This window comes from Marmota flaviventris, chromosome 8 (genome assembly GCF_047511675.1).
Source record: "Marmota flaviventris isolate mMarFla1 chromosome 8, mMarFla1.hap1, whole genome shotgun sequence".
NCBI lineage: Eukaryota > Metazoa > Chordata > Mammalia > Rodentia > Sciuridae > Marmota > Marmota flaviventris.
The window spans coordinates 65916909-65925900 of NC_092505.1; positions in this window are offsets into that span (position 1 = coordinate 65916909).

The following is an 8992-nucleotide window of genomic DNA, read 5'->3' on the forward strand; positions in this document are numbered from 1 at the left end:
AGAAGGAACTTGGAGCGCTTATCAGAGAGAGTTTAGACATTTTCTGACTTAGGCAATCATGGGTGGTGTCAGGCCAGGATAAAATGATCAGCCTTATCATTCCTACAGGCAGTGGGAATATGTTGGGTAGACTGCATGTCAACAGTGCATGTGAGATTGTTTTATGAGTATTTGACTTTACTTCACAGCCGAGATTATCCTGCTTTGATTCTCACCTAAAGATAAAGGGCAGTGGCCAATTTCCCTTTTATTTATCTCTTAACACATTCTTAGAGGTCTTCTGTTAAGGTCTGTAAACAAGTCAAGATGGCGTCTGGCATTTTGCCAGGGGGAGTGGTTTATGAAGTAATGCCAGCGAGTCATTAATTGTGGAGATTCCTTATTGGTTGACTGCTGTATCTAGTTTATGTTAATTAAGATAAGCTGTGTGTAATGTTTGTCCTTCCTATGGCTGTGGGTGTTGGAGACTCTGCTTCCTTTCATCCCTTCAAACAAACCTTCCCTCCATCTATATTCCAGCCTCTAAGCCACTACCCACCTGAGAGCTATTTTCTTGGTTAAGAGAAAAAACCAGTTTCCAAAGGGAAAATGAAACAGATTCTGTTACCTTGGGTTTTGGAACCATTCCTGAGGCCTCATTAGTGGTCTGGTGTTTGCATCAACGAGTGGCACAGCTGCTATGCTGAAGTGCCGGAAATTCTATTGAGTTGAAAATCCAGCTTCTTACTTTTTTGTGAGTCATGAAGATATGAACAAAGAATTTACAACTTTAAATAACTACTCAGATCCCCGATCTAAAGAAAACTATGCCTAAATAATTAAAGTATGACTGTGATAATGAAGGATATAAAAAAACCATAACCCCCAGGGAGAAAGGAGGACAGTGGTTCCCAGGGAAAGCAGGAAAACAATGTGCTCTGGACCATTTCCCAGCAACAATGGACTTTGAACTTGTACAACTGTTCCCCCTGACTGCCCAACTGACACATTCTGTTATGATTCAAGTCTCACTTAAACCCTATAAAAATCAGACCCCTGTTGTAACCAGTTGCCATTTTCTCTCCTGAAAATGTGCTGTTCCACTGCTTAATAAAGAAAGCCTTGCTGATCCATTGAGGCGTTCAGATCTGTTTCCGTTTTGTTTACTTGTACTTTCAGATAAGATGGATGAATGTATAAAAACAACCCATCTACTTGCTTCCATTCCACATCAGTTTTAATAACCTACATAGATTGAAAATGAACACATGGGGGGGGAAAGATATTTTATACAAATGATAACCAAAACAGATCATGGGTGGCGATATCTGCATGAGATGAAATAGACCTTATATGAAAACTGTCACAAGAGACAGAGAAGGTCATTATAAAATGATAAAGGAGTCAGCTCATCAATAGCATGTAACCATTATAAGCACATACATACCCAACATCAGAGCACCTAAATATATAAAACAAGATCTGAACAGAGAAACAGACATCAATGCAATAATAATAAGGGACTTAAATATCCCACTTTCAACAATGGATAGATCCTCCACACAGAAAATCAATATGAAAACAGCAGAACTGAACAACACTGTAGATTAAGTGCACTTAACAGACATAGGTAGAACATTTATCCAACAGTAGCAGAGTAAATATTCTTTTCAAGTGCATATAAAATATTCCCTAGGACAAATCATATTAGGTCAAAAAGCAAGTCTTAAAACATTCAAGAACATGGAAAAAATGTCAAGTAGGGATTTCAACCATAATGGTGTAAAAATATAAATCAATAACAGGAAGAAAATTTGAAATTCACAAACATTTGGAAATTTTAAAACACACTCTTGAAAAATCAATCAATCAGTAAGATAATACTGGGCACACACCTGTAATCCCAGCAGTTTAGGAGGCTGAGGCAGGAGGATTGTGCAAGGTCAAGGCCAGCCTAGGCAATGTAGCAAGTCCCTAAGCAACTTAGTGAGACCCTGTTGCAAAATAAAAAAATAAATAAATAAAAATAAAAGAGTTAGGGGATGTAGCTCAATGGTAAATCACTTCTGGGCTAAATCCCCAGTATCCCCCAAACTCCCTGTACTATGTGCTACTTAACTAATCTCAAGACTGAGGCAGAAGAATAGCAAGTTGGAGGCCAGCATGGGCAACTTAGGCTCTGTCTTAAAATGAAATAAAATAGAACTGGGGATGTAGCTCAGAAGTACTTGCCTAGGACGTATGAGGCCCTGGGTTCAATCCCCAATACCACAAAAACAAAGCACAGCAAACCCTATTTTATATATGAAGGAAGTAGAAAAAGAAAAAAAAAGTTATCAGAAGGAAAATAATCACAAAGGTTAGATCATAAATAAGTCAGATAGAGACTAGAAAAATGACAGAATAGACCAACACAACTAAGAGTTGTTGTTTTTTTTTTTTAAAGAAAAGAAAAAAAATCTAGAAACCCTTAGCTAGTTTAAAGAAAAAAGAAGACTTTAAAAAACAAAAACAATAATGAATTAAGTGATACCACAAAAATATAAGAGGATACTAAGAGACAATTATGAATAACTATATGCCGACAAACTACATAAAAAAATGCTCAAATTCCTAGAAACATAGAAGCTACCAAAAATGAGTCATGAAGAAATAGAAAAGTTAAACATAACCATTACAAGTAAGAATCTTGATAATAAGGGACTTAAATATCCACTTTTTTAAAATCAGTAATCCAAAAAACTACCAACAAAGAAAATCCCAGGACCAGATTGCTTCACTGGTAAATTCTGCCAAATATAAAGAAGAATTAATGCCAATCCTGTTCTAGCTCTTCAAAAAATAGAAGGCAAACTCATTTTATGAGGGTGCTATTACCCTGACACCAAAGCAAAACAAGAACAGTACAAGAAAAGAAAATCGTAAATCAATATCCCTGATTTAACTTAGATGTAAAATCCCCAACAAAATATCAGCAAACCAATTTCAACTACACATTGGAAGGATCATAAACCACGATGAATGGAGATTTTTCATCCGGGAGATGTGAGATGATTCAACTTATGGAAATCAATAAGTGCAACAAAAACCATGGTCATCTCACTAGTCACGGAGAAGGCATTCAACAAAATTCAACATCTGTTTACAATAAAAAGTGCTTCAAATTAGGTATAGAAGGAATTGTCCTCAACATAATAAAGACCATAATAAAGACAAGCCTGCAGCTGGCATGATACTCGGTGGTGAAAATCTGAAAATAGTGCCTCCTATGATTAGGAACAAAACAAGGATACCACTCTCACCCCACTTATTCAATATAGAACTGGAAGTCTTAGCCAGGGCAGTTAAGCTAGAAAAAGAAATAAAGGAAAAAGTAACACCATGTTTACAAGTGAACTTTATATGTAGAAAAATTTTAAAACTCCATCAAAACAAAACTATTAGAATAAACCAGTTCAGTGAAGATGCAGGTCAAAAATCAACTTACAAAAATAGGTACCTGTCTGTTGTCATTGTACTGAGGATTGAATTCAGCACTCTACCACTTAGCTACACTCCCAACCCAATAAATACCATTTCTATACAGTAACAACAAACTATCTGAAAAAGAAATCAAAAAAGCAATGCCATTTACAAAAGTATTAAAAATTAAATTTAGAGAATAAAATCATGGCATTTGCAGGTAAATGGATGGAGTTAGAGAAGATAATGCTAAATGAAGTTAGCCAATTCCCCCCAAAAAACAAATGCCAAATGTTTTCTTTGCTATAAGGAGGCTGATTCATAGTGGGATAGGGAGCAGGAGCATGGGAGGAATAGATGAACTCTAGATAGGGCAGAGGGGTGGGAGGGGAAGGGAGGGAGCATGGGGTTATTAATGATGGTGGAATGTGATGGTCATTATTATCCAAAGTACAGGTATAAAGACACGAATTGGTGTGAATATACTATGCATACAACCAAAGATATGAAAAGTTGTGCTATATATGTGTAATAAGAATTGTAGGGGCTGGGGTTGTGGCTCAGCGGTAGAGTACTCGCCTTGCACCTGCGAGACCCTGGGTTCCATCCTCAGCACCACATAAAAATAAATAAGTAAAATAAAGGTATTGTGTCCAACTACAACTAAAAAATAAATATTAAAAAAAGAATTGTAATGCATTCCGCTGTTATATATAAATTTAAAAAATAAAATTGAAAAATAAATAAAAATGCTCATTTCAGTGGGGGGGGAATTAAATTTAACCAAGTATGTGAATGAATAGTATGCAAAATCTCTAAAACATTGATGAAGTTGAAGAAGTCATAAATAAATGAGAGAATATTACATCTTCACAGATCAAATTAATTAATACTGTGAAAATGTCCATAATTTCCAAAGCAATCTGTAGATTCAATGCAATCTCTTTCAAAACTCCAATGACATTTTATTTTACAGAAATAGCAAAAACAATTCTAAAATTTTTATGGAACCACCAATGACCCCCAAAAGTTCCACAAAATGCCAGTAATAACTGATAAATAGCTGAACTCAGTGGCTCACCTGTAATTCCAGTGGCTCCAGAGACTGAGGCAGGAGGCTTCCATGTTCAAAGCCAGCCTCAGCAATTTAGAGAGGCCATAAGCAACTTAGTGAGACCCTGTATCTAAATAAAAAATATTAAAAGGGCTGGGGATGTGGCTCAATGGTTAACCACCCCAGGGTTCCATCCCTGGTACAAAAAAAAAGAAGAAAAGTAGTTAGTAAATTTTCTAAGGTTATAGGATACAATGTCAATGTAGAAAAATCAGTTTTACTTCTATACAGTAGCAATGAATAAGGAGAAATTGAAATGAAGAAATTAATCCCATTATAATAAAAAATAATTCAATACCTAGGAATAAATGTAGCCAAAGAAGCGCTAGTTTTTTGAGCTTTTTTTTCCTGATATTTAAAATTTGTATTGATTGCATTTTCTGCATCTGAAATTTCCATTTGGATTTTCCTTATATTATGTATTTGTTCCCCTGAGATTTTTATATTTGTCTAGAGTTGTTATTTTTCATTTGTAATAATTAATTATTTGCTGAAATAATTAGGTTCATCATTATTTGGTGAAATATTTTATTTTTATTTATTTATTTATTTATTTATTTTTGGTGCTGGGGCACTTTACCACTGAGTTACATCCCCAGCCCTTGTTTTGTTTTTATATTTTGGAACAAGGTCTCACTAAGTTGTTTAGTGCCTTGCTAAATTGCTGAGCCTGGCCTTGAATTTACAATCTTACTGTCTCAGCCTCCCAAGGCACTGGGAATACAGGTTGGTGCCACTGTGCCCAGTGGTAAAATATTTTGATGATAGCTGTGTTTAAATTCTTTTCAGAGAATTTTGACATTTATGTCATTTGAGGATGGGATGAGCTTCAAATTTAAGTTGGGATGAACTTGGTTCTTTTTTTATTTTTTATTATTATTTTTTTTAGTTATACATGGGCACAATATCTTTGTTTTTCTTTATTTATTTTTATGTGGTGCTAAGGATGGAACCCAGTGCCTTACATAAGTGAGGCAAGTGCTCCGCCACGGAGTCACAACCCCAGCCCTGATCTTTGTTCTTGAACGAGTGATTTTCACCTAATATCTGGATCTTGTGGACATTATAATACTCGAGATTTTTATTTAAATCTTATGTTTGCAGGGCTTCTCTAACACTGCTTTGTTGTGTGAAGCAGGGATACTATCTTGTTGCAGGCAGGTTGAGATGAAAGTTCAACTTCTCTAATTGGTCTTAACTGACACACAGCTGGGGAAGTAGTGTCTTCTGCTAGCTAAGAGAGGGAGTTGAGGTCTCTAACTGCGTCTCTGCTGAGAGCTCCTGGATGGGAAAGGGCTATCAGCCATTCCCCAGTCCTGTTCCCTGTGTGGCCTCCACCAAGACACAGAGAAATCATTTTTTGGTACTGTGAAAGTCTTGACTCTCCCTTTAGCCTCCCTCCTTTTGGTCAGGTGTGAAAGTCCCAGATCCCACAGGCCTTTTCTGATAACACTTGGATTGGGATAGATGGAAGGGCAAGGCTCTGGAACCCAGCCATAGCCTAGCTGGGTGGACTGTGGGCTTCTCTCTGAGCCCTTGCTGGTATTTGAGTATGGGTGGGTGAGTGAAAATTTTTCTGTGTTGTTTAACCAGAGGAGAGCAATTTGGGTAAATGTTTTCAGTCTTCTAGGCTACCCCTTTCCTCTTTCTTAACTGGAAAGAATAGGTTTCTCTAGTTTTTTTTTTTTTCTTTTTCTTTTCTTTTCTTTCTTTTTAAATCCATACTCATTGGAATTTCCAGTACCCAGTCTGGGATAGAAGAGATAAAAAATGATGATGATAATCATCATCATCATCATCATCATCCAGGGAACTCATCACTGTTTCATTCTCAAAGTCCCTATCTGGTTTCCTTTTTCTTCATCTTCAGAGTCTTCTTGTATTTATTTTATATATAATGTCCAGGGCTTTTAGTTACACTTACTGCAAGGGATTGAGAAAGATACACTGACTATGTATTCCCAGAAATCAAAATCCCTCATTTATAATTTTTTTTTAAATTGGTGCTGAGGATCCAAACCAGGGCCTTATGTATGCTCAGCAAGTGCTCTGCCACTGAGCTACTTCCCCAGCCTTCACGTATCAATTTTTAAGAACAAGTAACAGACTTCAACAGGCACTTCACAAGCAAAACCCTTCAAGTAGCCAATCGATACATAAAAAAGATAAGTGTTTGGCATTAAGTGTAACTATCACTTTTTTAACCAAATTCTCCAGCTCTTTGTACCTAATTACTATTACACATATACTTCAGAGCCTTAAGATATACAATCTCCTACCAGTCTATCAACACCAATGGCATAGCCCCAGTATCCACTATAACGAACTACTTAGAGTATCCTAAACACATTATAGTAGTTTCCAAAACCCAGAGTATACACAGCTTGGTCTGTCAAAATCTGCTAAAATATTGCCCCATTTTTACCAATCTCCTATGAACTCTAAAAAAGAAAAAGAAATCTCATTATTCCCTTACTGTTTATCTTGACACACACACACACTCTGCTCTTATGTATATAGAAGTAATGCATAAAAGATGATTGCTATGTTTTCCCCATTTTCTCACAGAACTTGTACATTCAGCAAGGCTTCATGAGACTCAAATCCTACTTCTTTTAGAAGGCCTTCACTGATCATCTCAGTCAAAGTGATCATGACCTTGTCTCTGAAGAGCAATAACACCATTTTTATGGCATTTACTTTATACCAAAATAATTTTGAAGGAATCTGAGTTTAATGGGCTTCAGAAATTTTTTAATTCTTGCTGGGCACAGTGGCACATGCCTATAATCCCAGGGGCTTGGGAGACTGAGGCAGGAGGATTGTGAGTTTGAAGCCAGCCTCAGCAACTTAGCAAGGTCCTAAGCAATTCAGTGAGACCCTGTCCTAAGTAAAATACAAAAAAAGGGCTGGGGATGTGACTCAGTGATTAAGTGCCCTGAGTTCAATCCCAGGTATAAAAAATAAATAAAATAAAATAATAATAATACTTCAAAAATTGGAACTTGTTTGTCACTATGATTCACACACATATCCAGTTGTTTGGGAGGTGGGCAGGAGGATTGCAAGTTCAAAACTAGCCTCAGCAACTTTGTGAGACCCTACACAACTTAGGGAGACCCTGTCTCAAAATAAAACAAAAAGAGCCAAGAATGTGACTCAGTGATTAAGCACTCCTGCATTTGATTCCTGGTACCAAAACAAACAAACAAATGAAAAAAAATTCTTTCAAAATTGGAAGTCAATAGGTTTTAATATTAAGTATACTTCTTAACTATAAAAGAAAGGCACTTAAAGATCAAAGAAGAAAGCTGTGAATAAAAAGCATCAATAGATTTTAGCACATACAAATTTTAAATTTAAAAATGGTGACATTTAAAAAAAATCATAATCAAACCAGGAAGCCAAATAACTGTTGTAAAATCACATAATAGAAACAAATAATTACTATTTTCCATTGAATTCCAGTAAAACTAATTAGAGATAATACAGTTAGTTACCTGATCTTCACAGTCACCAGAGTGAATTAAGAGTGGGCTGGCAAAAGACAGAACACAAATAATAAAAAATAAAGTTAAAATTAAAAACTAACTTTAAAATATAAATCAATTATCCTTCTCTTAAAATATAGTGATTGTTTCATTATCTAATTCCATTTCTACTACTAAATATGTATTTCCTTCTAAATGAATGACTCAAAAATAATCTTAATTTTTATTTTATTAAAATATATGTGCACTTTCCTTGAGTGACTGTTCTCCAGAATGTTAACCTTGTGAAGATCATTTCCCTCATAACACCTATTGTCCACAAGACAGTGTAGACAGTAAATGCTTCTCTGAGAGCCAAGAATTGGCTATTCCTAAGCATTACTTCCATCTTTATCTTCTTCTTTTATTTCCTCAATCTTTGACCTCTCTCACCTCTTCCTCCCTTTTCACAAGAATCAAAATAGCTTCACAAAAACTTTCAGCGAAAGTATAAAGAAGCATCTCTTGCCCAATAGTTACTAGATTTCAAAATCATTATAAAATTTCTTGCCAAATATTTTTGTTTAAGTAGAAATATGGAAATCACCTCTATAGTAATAATGCTAAGTAATTTCAATTAAAATAGTTTGGTATTATATTTAGAAAAAAGAAATGAGTAAATCATTATTCCTAAACATTTTATCACATATGATCCATAATAAACATTGACCTAGTCTATCTGTCTTGATTTTATTCTTCTAATTGCCCAGAATAGCCATTCTCTTTTTTCTAACCCAGGAACCAATATTCTTATATTGCAAAACGTCAACCACCCTATTTTATCCAAGAAACTCCCTCCCCCTAGAATTCTGAGAAAACAGCATCCATTGGCTCTTTGCCAAAAATTTGCTGTTCCAAAGCTTTATATTAACATAAGCAATAAAATTTTTGGAAGTTTCTTTTCAGC